Raw genomic sequence first — 17576 nt, 5'->3', positions numbered from 1 at the left:
CGCTTCATCTCTAGCTCGACCGCGAGCACGGCTGCCCCCTTGCACTTCACGTCCTTGTCCTTGGCTTTCTTGTCCTCTGGATCAGTTTTAGGGAGCTCGAGGAGGGAGAGGCGTCCTTCCTCAGCTCTCGCACACTTGGTCACCATGTTGAACATCTCCAGGGCCATGCATAGGTCCTCGTGTATGGCGAGCTCCTCCTTCATCTTGACGTCGCGGACGCCATCAGTGAACGCGGAGATGATGGCCTTGTCCAACACCTTGGGGATCTTGAGGCGAACACTGTTGAAGCGCTGGGTGTACTTTTGCAGGGTCTCTCCTGGCTGCTGCTTGATGCGACGTGATAACCCATAAGTATAGGGGATCGCAACAGTTTTCGAGGGTAGAGTATTCAACCCAAATTTATAGATTCGACATAAGGGGAGCCAAAGAATATTTGAAGGTATTAGCAGTTGAGTTGTCAATTCAACCACACCTGGAGATCAATTATCTGCAGCAATATGATCAGTAGCAAAGTAGTTTGATAGTTTATATAGTAGTGACTGTAGCAACGGTAATAGTAACAGTGATAGCAGTAATTTTGTAGCAAAAGTAACAGTGATGATAGCAGTAGTAACTTAGCAGAAACAATATAAGATAAAATCGTAGGCATTGGATTGGTGACTTGTTGGATGATATTCATCATGTGACAGTTATAACCTAGGGTGATACGGCACTAGCTCTAGTTCATCGATATAGTGTAGGCATGTATTCCGTAAATAGTCATATGTGCTTTACTAAAAGAACTTGCATGACATCTTTTGTCCTACCCTCCCATGGCAGCGGGGTCCATATTGGAAACTAAGGGATATTAAGGCCTCCTTTTAATAGAGAACCGGAACAAAGCATTAACACATAGTGAATACGTGAACTCCTCAAACTATGGTCATCACCGGGAGCGGGCCCGGTTGTCGTCACTCCGGGGTTGCCAAATCATAACCATAGTAGGTGACTATAAATTGCAAGATCTGATCTAAAACATGGATATAATGATGAATTCGTAAACAGTTCAGAGCTGAAATGATGGCACCTGGGCCCAAAATGACAAGCACTAAGCATGGCAAAGTCATAGCAACATCAATCTAAGAACATAGTTGATACTAGGGATCAGGCCCTAACAAAACTAACTCGATTACATAATGAATCTCATCCAACTCCTCACCGACCAGCGAGCCTACGAAGGAATTACTCACTCCCGGTGGGGGTGTCATGGAATTGGCGATGGAGAAGGGTTGGTGATGACGAAGAACAAAGATCCCCCTCTCTGGAGCCCCAAACAAACTCCAGATCTGCCCTCCCGAGGAAGAATAGGGCTTGGCGGCGGCTCCATCTTGTGGATCGCGATAATTCTTTTTCCCTAATTTTTTCTGGAATAATGTGATTTTATAGTATAAGGGGGGTCATCAGCGGGGCCACCAGGAGGGTACAACCCACCTGGGCGCTCCAGGAGAGGGGGCGCGCCCTGGTGGGTTGTGCCCACCCAGGGGCCCCTCTCTGGTGGGTCTTGGCTCCAGAAATTCTTATTATTGGTATAAAAATCCTTGCAAAGTTTCGTTCCATTCCGAAAACTTTTGTTTCTGCACAAAAACAACACCATGGTAGTTCTGCTAAAAACAACGTTAGTCCGAGGTTAGTTTCATTCAAATCATGCAAATTAGAGTGCAAAACAAGAGGAAAATCATGAGAAAAAGTAGATACGTTGGAGACGTATCAACTCCCCCAAGCTTAAACCTTTCTTGTCCTCAAGCAATTCAGTTGATAAACTGAAAGTGAGAAACAAAAACTTTTACGAACTCTTTTGCTCTTGTTTGCATAAATAAGCTTAAACAGCACCCAGGTTTTTAGCCAGCATTATAACTAACCATGTCAACAATAAATCTTAAAGATTATAATGATTCATACCAATGACATAATCGGCTAGCGAGCAATAATAAGTTATCTCAAATAGCAACACGTTGTCAAAACAACCATGATATAATATGACAATAATGGTATCTCGCTAGCCCTTTCTAACACCGCAAAACATAAATGCAGAGCACCTCCGAAGTTCAAGCAGCGACTAGACATTGTAATTCATGGTAGAAAAGATCCAGTCATGATGCACCCAACATTAGCTATACACAATGCATTTAATCATGCCAGTTGTGCTCTACTCAGTTTCTGCCGCTTGTTTATAGAAGGTGGCGACACAACATAAAAGTAAATAGAAAGTCCCTTCGCAGAGGGAATCAGTGATTTGCAGAGGTGCCAGAGCTCAAGTTTTTAAAACAGAGATAAATGATTATTTTGAGACCTGCACCCTTCTCATTCACTCCACGACCATCAGTTATCAACATATTCCCTGCTAAGCACGCTAGTGGCAGTTCCCAAGCGGAAAGTAAAGGTTTTGACTCCATTGGGAGTTTTTGTTTGATTATTTAAGAGATGAACTCTTTTTGTATTTTGCAGTTTGGGACTGGGCATCCCTATTACCGCCCATTTCCTTGTGTGATGGCGAGTGAATAAACACTCGACCCGAGGATAACATGCTTAGCATAGAAGATATCGACCACCTCCTGTCATTCGATGAATGATCCAGGCACACGAAAAGGATAATTTTTAGAAGTTTTTAGAGGTGGCACATGAAAATCTACTTAGGACAACATGGTAATACCGCATATAGGTTGGTATGGTGGAATCATCTGGAATAACTTTGGGTTCAAGGTTTTTGATGTACAAGCAGAATTCCCACTAAGTACAGGCGAAGGCTAACAATTTAAGATTGGGAAGCGGCCAGCTAGAGAGCAACAACGATCATAACCAGGCATTGTGCATAAGTAACATCGGACACTAGCATGAGTAGGATATGATCACCATGAACATAAATATTATAGAGGCTATGTTGGTTTTGATTCAACTACATGCATGAACATGTACCAAGTCAAGCCACTCGAACTTTCAGAGGAGGATACCATATCATCATACTACATCACAATCATTTTAACGGTATGTTGATATCCAAGATAAATCATTATCCACTCCCAGCTACTTATGCATGGCATGAGAAACTATAATCTCTAATTGTCATTGCAAACATGTTTAATCATAATGGGCTGAAGCCTGGATACTAGGTTAAACATATTTACACAGACAGAACAAGTCGAATTCATACCAGTTTCTCCTTGCCACGGCCAGCTCATCAAATATCGTCATTATTGCCTTTCACTTGCACGACCGAATGATATGAAAATAATAATAGTGCAAGAGTGCCACGGACTAAGCTGGAATCTACAAAAAAAATATTCAACAGGAGAAGACAAGGTAAAATGGGCTCTTATTAGTTCAACAGTTATTCATATGAGAGCCACTCAACATTTTCATCGTGGTCTTCTCCTCGGTACAACTCGAATACAAAGAAAATAAATTCATAGAAACACACTAACATATTTTTTGAGTTTTTGGTTTTCTTCAACAAGCAAATAAAAAAACGAGAAAAACTATTTACACGGGAAAGCTCCCAACAAGCAAAAGAAGAAAAAGGAAATCTTTTTAGATTTTCTTTTTAGTACTACTAAGCATGCATAGAAAGTAAATTACTACAACTAATTTTTTTTAGTTTTTCTAAGGGTTTTTTAAACACACAAGAAGAAAGCAAGAAAAATAAATCTAAGCATGGATGATACAATGAAAAAGTGTGAACACCGACAAATAGAATGATATGTGAGCATGAATATAATGTCGGTGAGAAACACGTACTCCCCCAAGTTTAGGCTTTTGGCCTAACTTGGTAGTCGGTCAGTAGCCTGGAGGGTAGTAGGGATCCTGAGGAGCGGGCATCCACTCATCCCATTGCGGAGGTGCCTGGTGTGCTGCCTCCTCAGCAGCCTGAGCGTTCCGATAGGCAATGATGTCTGCAGGCATAATCCTATATCCGCCCCTAGCAACAGAATCAAAAAAAGCAGGAGCAGGCAATGGAATAACATCATGAGTCCTCACACTAAAAACAAGGTTATACGGAATAGGGATGTGAGGGGACTCGATATCAGTAAAATTGTGGTGATCCATGGCTGCACGGTCTAGGTAAACTTTGGTCAAAGGGAAATCATGAGGGCGTATCTCAACCTCAAAGTGAGCCACCAAACGAGTAGCACAAATCCCACCATGTATTTCACCATGTGATTTATTAAGATGGAGGCGACGAGCCACAAGAGCTCCGAAGCTATAGGTCTTGTCGCCCTCTAGTGCTCGACGTAAAACAACAAAGTCTGGTGCATTGAGCGCACCTACTTTCTTTCTAGCAAGCAAGCATTTAGCAACAAATAAAGCAAAATAATGAACAACAGGAAAGGGTATGCTAGCAGCTATAGTGGCTGACACTCCTCTCTCGTCACCCACAGTCAGAGTGCGATAAAAATCCTCAAATCTAGCCGGTCTAGGCTCAGCCAAGCTCCCATCAGACAGGATCATGCATATGTCACAAAACTCAGTAAGTGGTATCTCATGGTTTTTAGCATATAAATTAAAGCTCACTTCAAGGGGATTATTTCTAGGCAGGAAAGTAAAGCTTTGAACAAACATATTTGTGAGGATTTGGTGTTGGTCACATTCATCTGCGATTAAGTCGGTGAGACCGGCATTGGCAATATATTGCATGAACTCCTCATGAATTCCATCCTCATGCAGGAACGGGGTGTGCGGCCATTCGCATGGTCGTACCTCCGACAACCTCCGAGGGCGGAGATCACTGTCAGAAAACTCCCCAATAACACCCTTGGAGTTCTTCTTAGAGCCATATTTCCTAAAGATATTCATGTTCGTGTACAATTTTTCCTATTAACAAAAATCTGAATTTTTAGTTCACAAAATCTTTCCAACAAAACTAATAGCAACTACTCATAGGGCCATAGCAAGCATTCAAACTACTTAGAACACTAAGAATTGAACATGCAAGCACATCTACAGCAGCACCAAGAGTAACTATTTATTCAAAGTATAAACCACTAAAACAAAAACTAATTGGACAAATGGTGGAGTCACATACCAAGCAACAATCCCCCGAAACAATTTCGGAAACGGAGCTTCGAGCAAAGAGATCGAAATCTGCGGGTTTGAGCTCAAGAACACGGGAGAGAGAGAAAGAGTGATTTTTTTCTGGAGGTAGGTGACAATGTGTGCTAAAGAGATAAGTGAGGGGGCCCACGTGGGGAGCACAACCTCCCAGGGTGCGCTAGGGGGTGCTGGCGCGCCCAGGTGGGTTGTGCCCACCTGGTGCACCCCCCTCTGGTTATTTTTGCACCAAAAAATCTTAAATATTCAGGAAATAATCATATAAAATTTTCAGAGCATTCTAGGAACTTTTATTTTTGGCTCATTTTTTATTGCACGAGAAATTCACAAAACAGACAAAACATGGCCTTTTATTTTATTTAACTAATAAAAACAGAGAATAAAAAGTAGGGACAGAAGGTAGTGTTTACTAAATTCATCAACTGCATGCCGTTCAAAAATGATTCATTAATAAGGTTGATCAAGTCTTATTAACAACCACCTTCGATTAGCATGAAACTGAAGAACTTTCATAAATCACTGGATTACCTCAATGGGGATTTGCATTTCCCCAACAATAAGCATTTCATGTTTCTTTTTGACAGTAGGTAGAGGTATTTGAAAACTTCCAATAGTGATTGTCGGAGATTTTTCAATAACATTAATACCATTCACTTGGAATTGTTTCTTCGAAAAGTGTACCGTATGCTCATTACCATTAATATGAAAAGTGACCTTGCTTTTATTGCAATCAATAAAAGCCCCTGCAGTGTTCAAGAAGGGTCTACCAAGGATAATCGACATGTTGTCGTCCTCGGGAATCTCAAGTATAACAAAGTTAGTCAAAATAGTAACATTAGCAACAACAACGGGCACATCCTCACAGATACCGATAGGTATGGCAGTTGATTTATCAGCCATTTGCAAAGATATTTCAGTAGGTGTGAGTTTATTCAAGTCAAGTCTTTTATATAAAGATAAAGCCATAACACTAACAGCAACTCCTAAATCACACAAAGCTGTTTTCACATAATTCTTTTTGATAGAGCAAGGTATAGTTGTAGGATCGAAAGTATGTCTAGAGGGGTGATTAGACTACTTGACCAAATAAAAATCTAGCCTTTTCCCAATTTTAGTTCTAGGCAGATTTTAGCAACTTAGCACAAGTCAAGCAATCAACCTACACGTGCAATTCTAAGAGTATAGCAGCGGAAAGTAAAACAATTGCATATGAAGGTAAAGGGAGGAGTTTGGAGTGTGCAAACGCAATTAGAGACACGAAGATTTTTGGCGTGGTTCCGATAGGTGGTGCTATCGTACATCCACGTTGATGGAGACTTCAACCCACGAAGGGTAACGGTTGCGCGAGTCCACGGAGGGCTCCACCCACGAAGGGTCCACGAAGAAGCAACCTCGTCTATTGCTACCTCTTGAGAACTTGCATTGGTTTTCCCTTGAAGAGGAAAGGGTGGTGCAGCAAAGTAGCATAAGTATTTCCCTCGGTTTTTGAGAACCAAGGTATCAATCCAGTAGGAGGCTACGCGCAGTCCCTCGCACCTACACAACCCAAATAAATCCTCGCAACCAACACGATAAAGGGTTGTCAATCCCTACACGGTCACTTAGAGAGTGAGATCTGATAGATATGATAAGATAATATTTTGGTATTTTTATGATAAAGATGCAAAGTAAAATAAAAGCAAGGTAAAAAAAGCAAAGGAAATAACTAAGTGTTGGAAGATTAATATGATGAAGATAGACCCGGGTGCCATAGGTTTCACTTGTGGCTTCTCTCAAGAGCATAGGTATTTTACGGTGGGTGAACGAATTACTGTTGAGCAATTGACAGAAGTGAGCATAGTTATGAGAATATCTAGGTATGATCATGTATATAGGCATCACGTCCAAGACAAGTAGACCGGCTCCTGCCTGCATCTACTACTATTACTCCACACATCGACCGATATCCAGCATGCATCTAGAGTATTAAGTTCATTAGAACAGAGTAACGCCTTAAGCAAGATGACATGATGTAGAGGGATAAATTCACGCAATATGATAAAAAACATCTTGTTATCCTCGATGGCAAAAATAGAATACGTGCCTTGCTGCCCCTACTGTCACTGGGAAAGGACACCACAAGATTGAACCCAAAGCTAAGCACTTCTCCCATTGCAAGAAAGATCAATCTAGTAGGCCAAACCAAACTGATAATTCGAAGAGACTTGCAAAGATAACCAATCATACATAAAAGAATTCAGAGAAGATTCAAATATTGTTCATAGATAAACTTGATCATAAATCCACAATTCATCAGTCTCAACAAACACACCGCAAAAGAAGATTACATCGAATAGATCCCCACAAGAGAGGGGCGAACATTGTATTGAGATCCAAAAAGAGAGAAGAAGCCATCTAGCTAATAACTATGGACCCATAGGTCTAGGGTAAACTACTCACACTTCATCGGAGAGGCTATGGTGTTGATGTAGAAGCCCTCCGTGATCGATGCCCCCTCCGGCGGAGCTCCGGAACAGGCCCCAAGATGGGATCTCGTGGATACAGAAAGTTACGGCAGTGGAATTATGGTTTTGGCCCCGTATCTGATCGTTTGGGGGTACGTAGGTATATATAGAAGGAAGAAGTACGTCGGTGGAGCAACAGGGGGGCCACAAGGGTGGAGGGCGCGCCTGGGGGGTAGGCGCGGCCCCCCTACCTCATGGCCTCCCTGTTGGTTGCTTGACGTAGGGTCCAAGTCTCCTGGATCATGTTCGGTGAGAAAATCACGTTCTCGAAGGTTTCATTCCGTTTGGACTCCGTTTGATATTCCTTTTCTTCGAAACCCTAAAATAGGCAAAAACAGCAATTTTGGGCTGGGCCTTCGGTTAGTAGGTTAGTCCCAAAAATAATATAAAAGTGGATAATAAAGCCCAATAATGTCCAAAACATTAGATAATATAGCATGGAGCAATCTAAAATTATAGATACGTTGGAGACGTATCAAGCATCCCCAAGCGTAATTCATGCTCGTCCTCGAGTAGGTAAATGATAAAAATAGAATTTTTGATGTGGAATGCTACTTGGCATATTTTCAATGTAATTCTTATTAATTATGGCATGAATATTCGGATCAGAAAGATTCAAGACAAAAGTTTAATACTGACATAAAAATAATAATACTTCAAGCATACTAACTAAGCAATTATGTCTTCTCAAAATAACATGGCCAAAGAAAGTTATCCCTACAAAATCATATAGTCTGGCTATGCTCTATCTTCACCACACAAAGTATTTAAATCATGCACAACCCCGATGACAAGCCAAGCAATTGTTTCATACTTTTGACATTCTCAAAACTTTTTCAATCTTCACGCAATACATGAGCGTGAGCCATGGATATAGCACTTTAGGTGGAATAGAATGGTGGTTGTGGAGGAGACAAAAGGAGAAGATAGTCTCACATCAACTAGGCATATCAACGGGCTATGGAGATGCCCATCAATAGATATCAATGTGAGTGAGTAGGGATTGCCATGCAACGGATGCACTAGAGCTATAAGTATATGAAAGCTCAAAAAGAAACTAAGTGGGTGTGCATCCAACTCGCCACGAAGACCTAGGGCATTTTGAGGAAGCCCATCATGGGAATATACAAGCCAAGTTCTATAATGAAAAATCCCCACTAGTATATGAAGGTGATGACATAGGAGACTCTCTATCATGAATATCATGGTGCTACTTTGAAGCACAAGTGTGGTAAAAGGCTAGTAGCATTGTCCCTTCTCTCTTTTTCTCTCATTTTTTGGGCCTTTTCTCTTTTTTATGGCCTCTTTTTTTCGTCTGGAGTCTCATCCCGACTTGTGGGGGAATCATAATCTCCATCATCATTTCCTCACTTGGGACAATGCTCTAATAATGATGATCATTACACTTTTATTTTCTTATTACAACTCAAGAATTACGATACTTAGAACAAAATATGACTCTATGTGAATGCCTCCGGTGGTGTACCGGGATATGCAATGAATCAAGAGTGACATGTATGAAAGAATTATGAACGGTGGCTTTGCCACAAATACGATGTCAACTACATGATCATGCAAAGCAATATGACAATGGTGGAGCGTGTCATAATAAACGGAACGGTGGAAAGTTGCATGGCAATATATCTTGGAATGGCTATGGAAATACCATGATAGGTAGGTATGGTGGATGTTTTGAGGAAGGTATATGGTGGGTGTATGATACCGGCGAAAGGTGCGCGGTATTATAGAGGCTACCAATGATGGAAGGGTGAGAGTGCGTATGATCCATGGACTGAACATTAGTCATAAAGAACTCATATACTTATTGCAAAAATCTACAAGTTATCAAAGCAAAGTATTACGCACATGCTCCTAGGGGGATAGATTGGTAGGAAAAGACCATCGCTCGTCCCCGACCGCCACTCATAAGGAAGACAATCAATAAATAAATCATGCTCCAACTTCATCACATAACGGTTCACCATACGTGCATGCTACGGGAATCACAAAATTTAACACAAGTATTTCTCAAATTCACAACTACTCTACTAGCGTGACTCTAATATCACCATCTCCATATCTCAAAACAATTAGCAAGCATCAAACTTCTCATAGTATTCAACACACTCATAAGAGAATTTTATTATTGATCTTGTATACCTAGCATATAAGGATTATTTAAGAAAATTACCATGCTATTTAAGACGCTCAAAATAATCTAAGTGAGGCATGAGAGATCAATAGTTTCTATAAAAAAAATCCATCACCGTGCTCAAAAAGGTATAAGTGAAGCACTAGAGAAAAATTATATAACTCAAAAGATATAAGTGAAGCACATAGAGTATTCTAATAATTTCTGAATCATGTGTGTCTCTCGCAAAATATGTCTACAGGAAATATTATTGTGTTAAACTAACAAATAAAGAATCTAATCATACAAGACGCTCCAAGAAAAACACATATCATGTGGTGAATAAAAATATAGCTCCAAGTAAAGTTACCGATAGAAGTAGACGAAGGGGATGCCTTCCGGGGCATTCCCAAGCTTTGGATTTTAGGTGTCCTTAGATTATCTTGGGGGTGCCATGGGCATCCCCAATCTTAGGCTCTTACCACTCCTTGTTCCATAATCCATCAAATCTTTACCCAAAACTTGAAAACTTCACAACACAAAACTTAAAGAAGAAAATCTCGTGAGCTCCGTTAGCGAAAGAAAATAAAAGACCACTTCAAGGTACTGTAATGAACTCATTCTTTATTTATATTGGTTTTAAACCTACTGTATTCCAACTTCTCTATGGTTTATAAACTATTTTACTAGCCATGGATTCATCAAAATAAGCAAACAATACACGAAAAACAGGATCTGTCAAAAACAGAACAGTCTGTAGTAATCTGTAGCTAACGCAAAATATGGAACCCCAAAAATTCTAAAATAACTTGCTGGACGTGAGGAATTTATCTATTAATCATCTGCAAAAACAATTAACTAAATAGCACTTTCCAAATAAAAATGGCAGCAGTTCTCGTGAGCGCTAAAGTTTCTGTTTTTTACAGCAAGATTAACAAGACTTTCCCCAAGTCTTCCCAACAGTTCTACTTGGCACAAACACTAATTAAGCACAAAAAACACAACCAAAACATATGCTAGATAAATTATTTATTGAATAACAGCAAGGAAAATATTGGGTTGTCTCCCAACAAGCGCTTTTCTTTAAAGCCTTATAGCTGGGTATAATATTTCAGTGATGCTCACATGAAAGACAAGAATTGAAGCACAAAGAGAACATCATAAAAAACATGACAAACGCATCTACGTCTAACATACTTCCTATGCATAGGCATCTTATAGGCAAACAAATTATCAAGGTAAGCAAAAACTAGCATATGCAAGGAAGCGGAAAGAAACAATAGCAATCTCAACATAATGAGAGGTAATTTAGTAACATGAAAATTTCTACCACCATATTTTCCTCTCTCATAATAATTACATGTAGGATCATAAGCAAATTCAACAAAATAGCTATCACATAAAATATTTTCAACACGATTCACATGCATGCAAAGTTGACACTCTTCCAAAATAGTGGGATCTGAAGTTGACACTCTTCCAAACCCACTTTCAATAATATTGCAAACACTATTATCAATCTCATATTCATCATGGGGCTTAAATAAATTTTCAAGATCAAATGAAGAATCACCCCAATCATGATAGCAACAAGTAGTTGACATAGCAAAACTAGCATCCCCAAGCTTAGGGTTTTGCATGATATTAGCACAATTGACATCAAGAGAATTTATAGTAAAATCATTGCAATCATGCTTTTTATTCAAAAATCTATCGTGAATCACTCCATAAAGTACTTCATCACAATTTTCATATTGAAGAATTTCAAGCAAAACTTCATAAAGATAATCTAGTGCACAAAACTCACTAGCAATTGGTTGATCATAATTGCATCTCTTAAAAAGATTAGCAAGCGGATGAGGATCCATAGATCTTAGGTTCTCTGTTTAGTAATAAATAAACAACTATTCCAACCAAACAAGCAAACGAGCCAAGTAAGACATAAAAGCAAACAAAAATATGAACAGAAGAAGGATGAATAAAATGGAAAGGGTGAAGTGGGGGAGAGGATAACGAGAGGCAAATGGCAAATAATGTAATGCGGGAGATAAGGGTATGTGATGGGTACTTGGTATGTTGACTTTTGCGTAGACCTCCCCAGCAACGGCGCCAGAAATCCTTCTTACTACCTCTTGAGCACTTGCGTTGGTTTTCCCTTGAAGAGGAAAGGGTGGTGCAGCAAAGTAGCGTAAGTATTTCCCTCAGTTTTTGAGAACCAAGGTATCAATCCAGTAGGAGGCTACGCGCGAGTCCCTCGCACCTACACAAAACAAATAAATCCTCGCAAAAAACGCGGTAAGGGGTTGTCAATCCCTACACGGTCACTTATGAGAGTGAGATCTGATAGATATGATAATATAATATTTTTGGTATTTTTATGATAAAGATGCAAAGTAAAATAAAAGCAAAGTAAAAAAAGCAAAGGACATAACTAAGTGTTGGAAGATTAATATGATGAAGATAGACCCGGGGGCCATAGGTTTCACTAGTGGCTTCTCTCAAGAGCATAGGTATTTTACGGTGGGTGAACGAATTATTGTTGAGCAATTGACAGAATTGAGCATAGTTATGAGAATATCTAGGTATGATCATGTATATAGGCATCACGTCCAAGGCAAGTAGACCGACTCCTGCCTGCATCTACTACTATTACTCCACACATCGACCGCTATCCAGCATGCATCTAGAGTATTCTATACCTACTAATAAAGCAAGGTGCGTTTCGCCAATTTTTTCATCCATTCACCGCTAAAAATAATTTTGTTTTCTATATCCGAGGTGGTACTAAATTTATATATGTTTGTCAGCTAGAAAAAGAATTTTCGTACGTGGGCCGCACGCTATGGCCCAGCAAAGCCAACCCACGTATTTTTCTGCCCACGCACTTGGGAAAATTCTATTTTCTGCATAGGGCGATAAATAGTTGATTTTCCCACAAGACAACCAATATTGAGCTGGCCAATTTTTCTTTTTTCTGTGTTTTACTTCTACTTTTATTCTTCGTATCTCTTTTTTCTCTTCCAAGTTTATTGTCCTTTTAGAATTTATTTCTTAAATTTAAAAATCCTCAAAAATGTTCCGAAATAATTTTTTTTAAATGTTCAAAATTCAAAAAAATTGTTACTATTTTAAAAAATATTCCGCACTTGTAAAGAGTTTCCCATTTTTTGAGAAAATATTATTTTTTCAAAAAAAATCGAGATGTCTAAAAATCAAATAGCATTTAAAAAATGCTCCAAATTCGAAAAATATTCTTATTCTTGTGAAATTTTCATAATAAAAAATAATGTTCTTTTAAAAGAGATACACATTTTCTATTTTTTGAATTTTCAACACATGTTCATGTTTTTAGAAAATGTTCACAAATTTAAATAATTTTCATATTTTTAGTTGGAGTTTCGCACAGGACAACCAATAATGGGCTGGACCAATTTTCTTTATTTTTGTGTTTTACTTCTATTTTTATTCTCTTTCCTATCTATTTTTTCCCTTCCACGTTTATTTTTATTTTAGAACTTATTTCGTCAAAATAGAAAAAACTCACATTGGGTTTAGGGATAATCAGGCTCGAACTGATGACTTCCACCACATCAAGGTGGCACTCTACCACTGAGTTATATCCCTTCCCTGTCCCATCGAGAAAGAGAATTAACGAATCCTAAGGCAAAGGGGCGAGAAACTCAAGGCCACTCTTCAAAATAGTTTTTCAAAATAGTTTGAGATGTCTAAAAAGAAAATAGCATTTCAAAAATGCTCCAAATTCAAAAAATATTCGAAAAATATGCTTCAAAATAGGCATGGGTCTTCCCCGACGTACGATGACATAACAAAACTCTTAAACACCATCGATCAATGAATGGAAAAATAACGGATTGATTCCTTCACATGCTACGAAACCGAGAAGCTAATCATTTCTTTTCTTCGTGTGCACATAGGGTTTTGCTTGCACATATAATTCTGACTGACTTTAACTGCATACTATTTTATCTCCCGTTGCAACATACGGGCATATGTGCTAGTAAGTTCATAAGAACAGAGTAACGCCTTAAGCAAGATGACATGATGTAGAGGGATAAATTCATGCAATATGATAAAAAAAACATCTTGTTATCCTCGATGGCAACAATACAATACGTGCCTTGCTGCCCCTACTGTCACTGGGAAAGGACACCGCAAGATTGAACCCAAAGCTATGCACTTCTCCCATTGCAAGAAAGATCAATCTAGTAGGCCAAACCAAACTGATAATTCGAAGAGACTTGCAAAGATAACCAATCATACATAAAAGAATTCAGAGAAGATTCAAATATTGTTCATAGATAAACTTGATCATAAACCCATAATTCATCGGTCTCAACAAACACACTGCAAAAGAAGATTACATCGAATAGATCTCCACAAGAGAGGGGGAGAACATTGTATTGAGATCCAAACAGAGAGAAGAAGCCATCTATCTAATAACTATGGACCCATAGGTCTGAGGTAAACTACTCACACTTCATCGGAGAGGCTATGGTGTTGATGTAGAAGCCCTCCGTGATCGATGCCCCCTCCAGCGGAGCTCCGGAACAGGCCCCAAGATGGGATCTCGTGGATACAGAGAGTTACGATGGTGGAATTAGGGTTTTGGCTCCGTATCTGCTCGTTTGGGGGTACGTAGGTATATATAGAAGGAAGAAGTACGTCCATGGAGCAAGGAGGGTCCCACAAGGGTGGAGGGCGCACCTGGGGGTAGGCGCCCCCCCTACCTCGTGGCCTCCCTATTGGTTGCTTGACATAGGGTCCAAGTCTCCTCGATCATGTTCGGTGAGAAAATCACGTTCCCGAAGGTTTCATTCCGTTTGGACTCTGTTTGATATTCCATTTCTTCGAAACCCTAAAATAGGAAAAAAATAGCAATTCTGGGCTAAGCCTCCGGTTAGTAGGTTAGTCCCAAAAATAATATAAAAGTCGATAATAAAGCCCAGTAATGTCCAAAACAGTACATAATATAGCATGGAGCAATCAAAAGTTATAGATACGTTGGAGACGTATCATCTATCCCACCATGGCCGTTGCCCACGAAGGACTTGCCTCACTCGGGTAGATCTTTACGAAGTAGGTGATCTGCTTAACCTTACAAAATCCTTGGTTCAACTCCACAATCTTGACGGAGGCTCCCAAGTGACACCTAACCAATCTAGGAGACACCACTCTCCAAGAGGTAACAAATGGTGTGTTGATGATGAACTCCTTGCTCTTGTGCTTCAAATGATAGTCTCCCCAACACTCAACTCTCTATCAAAGGATTTGGATTTGGTAGAAAGAAGATTTGAGTGGAAAGAAACTTGGGGAAGGCTAGAGATCAAGATTTATGTGGTTGGAGTGGAATATCTTGACCTCAACACAAGTGTAGGTGGTTCTCTCTTAGAAAATGTATGTTGCAAGTGTAGGCATGTTCGGATGGCTCTCTCCATGAATATAGAGTGGGTGGAGGGGTATAAATAGCCTCCACACAGAATCTAACCGTTACACACAAATCACCAAACTCGGTGGGACCAAATCATGAAACGCGGTCAGACTGGTTTAGTTCAAAATGTGAACGTTAGGATTTTCGGTGGGACCAACATGTCAACTCGGTGGGACCGATTTTGTTAGGGTTAGGGCATAACATAATCTCGGTGAGACCGATTACACAAACTCGTTGAGACCGATTTTGATAATGGACTAACAGAGAGTTGGTCAGGCAAACTCGGTGGGACCGATTCGCTCATCTCGGTTGGATCGAAACATTACGAAAGGGAAACAGAGAGTTTGCATTGTAATCTCGGTGGGACCGATCGCTCATCTCGGTTTGACGGAAACGTTACGAAGGGAAACAGAGAGATTACAAGCCCATCTCGGTGAGACCGAGATCCCTGTCGGTGAGACTGAAAAGACAAGGTTTTTTGGCAGTGGCCGAGTTTGACTTTTGGTTTGGGACATATGTGGATGTGAGAAAGTAGTTGAGGTCTTTTGGAGCATATCAACAAGCATTTTGAGCAAGCAAGCCATTAGGCAACACCTCATCCCCTCTTAATAGTATTGGCTTTTCCTATGGACTCAATGTGATTTTGGATCACTTAAAATGAAAAGATGTAGAGTCCTGAGCTTTGAGCTTGAACCAATTCTCTGTCCTCAGAATTTTGAGGGATCCACTTTTCTCATCCATGCCATGCCAATCATTGAGCTTTCCAGAAATGTGTATCTTTAAGTAGCATTAGCTCAATGAGTTATATGTTGTTAGGAATTACCTAAACCACCCAGGGATAGTTGCACTTTCAATCTCCCCCTTTTAGGTAATTGATGACAACATATAGATCAAAGCTTCGACAAATGATAAATAAGATTAAAAAAACATCGTCGCTTTGAGAAGTATGTGATAAGCAAGTGCTCCCCCTAAATTTGTGCATTATTTAAAATTTGCTTTTGAATGCAAATGCACAATCGATTAGGATCATGGGTTACTCTTCCATGTCACACACATCTTGGTGGAGCGCTCAAAATGATAGAGATTAAAAGCATGCACTCATCACCAAGCTAGTGAATGATCAAATAAGGATATAAGATATGATATTATCCAACAAGCATTAAGGGTAGCATATGATCAAACACATGATCAACAAGTATCTCAGAAGTACATAAAGTGTCTCACATAAGTACTCAATAAAGAAGTTCAACCAAAATAGCAAGAGACATAAAAAGAACAACACTCTCTCTCTAAGCCTATGATCTATACATTTTTCTCCCCCTTTGGCAACAAGTTACCAAAAAGTTCAAAAATGCATAGTTATAAACGACTCTCAGGCTTGATCTTCGAGAGGTGGTGTAGAGAGAACTCCAAGGACGAAGGCTTCCGATGAAGTAGTTGGAGTTGATGGAGTGGCTGCTGGAGGTGGCACTGGAGCTGTGGCTCCTGGTGCTGACACTGAAGCTCGAGCATATGAGACTAGCACTCCAGTAGACCTTGGACCTCGTGGCACACGCTTGAAAGCATCAGTAGTTGATTTGCCCTTCTTCTCCTCTGCTTCCTCCTGAAGCTGCTCAACTGCAGTCTGAATCTTAGTCACCTTCAGATCAAGATCATAGAATTTTGTTTCCACAATCCTCTCCAGGCTCTCCTGATTCTGAGTCAAGGTGGCCAAGCCCTTCTCAATCCTCAGTGTAGCTTGAATCAGATATCCAAGCTGATCTTGCTTGCTCTTCAGGAAAACCTGAGATGCCTCTTCAGCAGTTGGCATCCTTGCAGCTTTCTATGCCCTTGCCTTCTCTCTCTTCTCATGTGCTTTCATAGATGATGGATCTTCCTCAGTCATTACAATAGTATTGTCTTCAAAATCAGGGTAGATGGGCAGGTGCTCCTTATCCAAAAGATACTTGCATGTGCCCATCTTTGAGTTGATGAGCTCCTGAATTTGTTGGGCATACCCACAACTCCTCTTCTGGTCAGCTGCGGTCCTTTTGATTGTCTCCACAATCAGACTCATGACTTTGAATTTTTTAGGCACATCAAAAAAATGTAGCAAGTTTATGGCATGTCCTCTGATCATCTTGCGATCACCTGACTTGGGTAGCAATGTGTGTCTGAGGATCCAATTTATAGTAGGCAGACCTGACGACAAGTAGTGGACAGATCCAAACTTGTGAGTATCCAAAGTAGCATCTGTGATCTCTTTGTACATGTTGGCCATTGTGTTGTGGTCTTTCTTCTGAAGGAAATATGCCCTAGAGGCAATAATAAAGTTATTATTTATTTCCTTATATCATGATAAATGTTTATTATTCATGCTAGAATTGTATTAACCGGAAACATGATACATGTGTGAATACATAGACAAACA

General features: G+C 40.0%; 1 non-coding gene across 1 annotated transcript; it reads right to left on the bottom strand.

Moving 5' to 3' along the window:
• Positions 1 to 13269: 13269 nt before the first annotated feature.
• Positions 13270 to 13341, bottom strand: TRNAI-GAU (transfer RNA isoleucine (anticodon GAU)). The gene has a single exon. It is a non-coding gene; the product is annotated as a tRNA-Ile (tRNA).
• Between the last annotated feature and the right edge of the window lie 4235 nt (positions 13342 to 17576).

Source organism: Triticum urartu, chromosome 5A, assembly GCF_056163025.1.
Source record: "Triticum urartu cultivar PI428250 chromosome 5A, HENAU_Tu73, whole genome shotgun sequence".
Taxonomy (NCBI): Eukaryota; Viridiplantae; Streptophyta; class Magnoliopsida; order Poales; family Poaceae; genus Triticum; species Triticum urartu.
The sequence above is the reverse complement of the archived record's forward strand: the minus strand, read 5'-3'. Positions and strand labels throughout refer to the sequence as shown.